Source organism: Sardina pilchardus, chromosome 3, assembly GCF_963854185.1.
Source record: "Sardina pilchardus chromosome 3, fSarPil1.1, whole genome shotgun sequence".
In the NCBI taxonomy this organism is placed as follows: Eukaryota; Metazoa; Chordata; class Actinopteri; order Clupeiformes; family Clupeidae; genus Sardina; species Sardina pilchardus.
Window position 1 is genome coordinate 26,159,558 of NC_084996.1, and position 2,500 is coordinate 26,162,057.

The 2,500-nt window shown below is 52.2% G+C and overlaps 1 protein-coding gene across 1 annotated transcript in view; it reads right to left on the reverse strand.

Moving 5' to 3' along the window:
- Nucleotides 1-2,500, reverse strand: part of waplb (WAPL cohesin release factor b) — a 52,039-nt gene that overhangs the window by 6,346 nt on the left and 43,193 nt on the right. The gene's annotated exons all lie outside the window — the stretch shown is intronic.

The following is a 2,500-nucleotide window of genomic DNA, read 5'->3' on the forward strand; positions in this document are numbered from 1 at the left end:
AGAGAGAGAGAGAGAGAGAGAGAGAGAGAGAGAGTGTATTGGGAGGAGAGAGGGAGAGAGAGAGAGAGAGAGAGAGAGAGATATTATATTGTTGGTATTGTACAATGCACAGACATGCCATTAAAGCACATTGAATTGACAGCGAGAGAGGGAGAGATGGTGGAGAGAGAGAGAGAGAGCGTGAGAGAGAGAGAGAGGGAGAGAGAGGGAAGAAAGATACTGTGCGGCCTACACACACAGGTATGAAGGGAGGAGCAGAGAGGAGAAAGAGGAGAGAGGAGAGAGGGGGATGACACAAAAGGAACAGAGAGAAAGAGAGAGTGAGAGAGGCTTCAGAAAGGAGAGGAAGAAGGGATGGAGAGGTGGAAAAAGAAGGGAGGGAAAAGGTAGAGTGCAGGCATGCTCACTACACAGTCTACAATAATGCCAAAGCAACAGCTTACCACAAATACTCCATTCACTCACACACACACGCTGCCAGGGGGCTGACATCTGTGTATGTGAGGCTAATCTCTTGGCTGGGAAGTTAGCATAACTCCTGCCAGCACACACTAGCAGCTGGCCAGCCGCGCACACACACACACACACACACACACACACACACCGTCTTCCTTCCTGACACACTATAGAAATCCACACACACACATAGAGAGAGAGAGAGAGAGAGAGAGAGAGAGAGAGAGAGAGAGAGAGAGAGAGAGAGAGAGAGAGAGAGAGAGAGAGAGAGAGAGAGAGAGAGAGAGAGAGAGAGAGAGACACACACACCATTGTCTCAGATGCAGTCCTACAGTAGGGCAGTGGCGTGTGTGTGTGTGTGTGTGTGTGTGTGTGTGTGTGTGTGTGTGTGTGTGCGCGCGCGTGTGTGTGTGTGTATAATCTCACCGTTGTCGTGTGTGAGGTTGAGGAGCACCCCTATGATGGCCCTCATGCAGTAGGGCAGTGGTGTGTGTGTGTGTGCGTGTGTAACTCACCGTTGTCGTGTGTGAGGTTGAGGAGCACCCCTATGATGGCCCTCATGCAGTAGGGCAGTGGTGCGTGTGTGTGTGTGTGTGTGTGCGTGTGTGCGTGTGTGTGTATAATCTCACCATTGTCGTGTGTGAGGTTGAGGAGCACCCCTATGATGGCCCTCATGCAGTAGGGCAGTGGTGTGTGTGTGTGTGTGTGTGTGTGTGTGTGTGCGTGTGTGCGTGTGTGTGTATAATCTCACCGTTGTCGTGTGTGAGGTTGAGGAGCACCCCTATGATGGCCCTCATGCAGTAGAGCAGTGGTGCGTGCGTGTGTGTGTGTGTGTGTGTGTGTGTGTGTGTGTGTATAATCTCACCATTGTCGTGTGTGAGGTTGAGGAGCACCCCTATGATGGCCCTCATGCAGTAGAGCAGTGGTGCGTGTGTGTTTGTGTGTGTGTGTGTGTGTGTATAATCTCACCGTTGTCGTGTGTGAGGTTGAGGAGCACCCCTATGATGGCCCTCATGCAGTAGAGCAGTGGTGCGTGTGTGTGTGTGTGTGTGTGTGTGTGTGTGTGTGTGTATAATCTCACCGTTGTCGTGTGTGAGGTTGAGGAGCACCCCTATGATGGCCCTCATGCAGTAGGGCAGTGGTGCGTGTGTGTGTGTGTGTGTGTGTGTGTGTGTGTGTGTATAATCTCACCGTTGTCGTGTGTGAGGTTGAGGAGCACCCCTATGATGGCCCTCATGCAGTAGAGCAGTGGTGCGTGTGTGTGTGTGTGTGTGTGTGTGTGTGTGTATAATCTCACCGTTGTCGTGTGTGAGGTTGAGGAGCACCCCTATGATGGCCCTCATGCAGTAGAGCAGTGGTGCGTGTGTGTGTGTGTGTGTGTGTGTGTGTGTATAATCTCACCGTTGTCGTGTGTGAGGTTGAGGAGCACCCCTATGATGGCCCTCATGCAGTAGGGCAGTGGTGTGTGTGTGTGTGTGCGCGTGTGTGTGTGTGTGTGTATAAACTCACCATTGACGTGTGTGAGGTTGAGGAGCACCCCTATGATGGCCCTCATGCAGTAGGGCAGTGGTGTGTGTGTGTGTGTGCGTGTGTAACTCACCGTTGTCGTGTGTGAGGTTGAGGAGCACCCCTATGATGGCCCTCATGCAGTAGGGCAGTGGTGTGTGTGTGTGTGTGTGTGTATAATCTCACCATTGTCGTGTGTGAGGTTGAGGAGCACCCCTATGATGGCCCTCATGCAGTAGGGCAGTGGTGTGTGTGTGTGTGTGTGTATAATCTCACCATTGTCGTGTGTGAGGTTGAGGAGCACCCCTATGATGGCCCTCATGCAGTAGGGCAGTGGTGTGTGTGTGTGTGTGTGTGTATAATCTCACCATTGTCGTGTGTGAGGTTGAGGAGCACCCCTATGATGGCCCTCATGCAGTAGAGCAGTGGTGCGTGTGTGTGTGTGTGTGTGTGTGTGTGTGTGTGTGTGTATAATCTCACCATTGTCGTGTGTGAGGTTGAGGAGCACCCCTATGATGGCCCTCATGCAGTAGAGCAG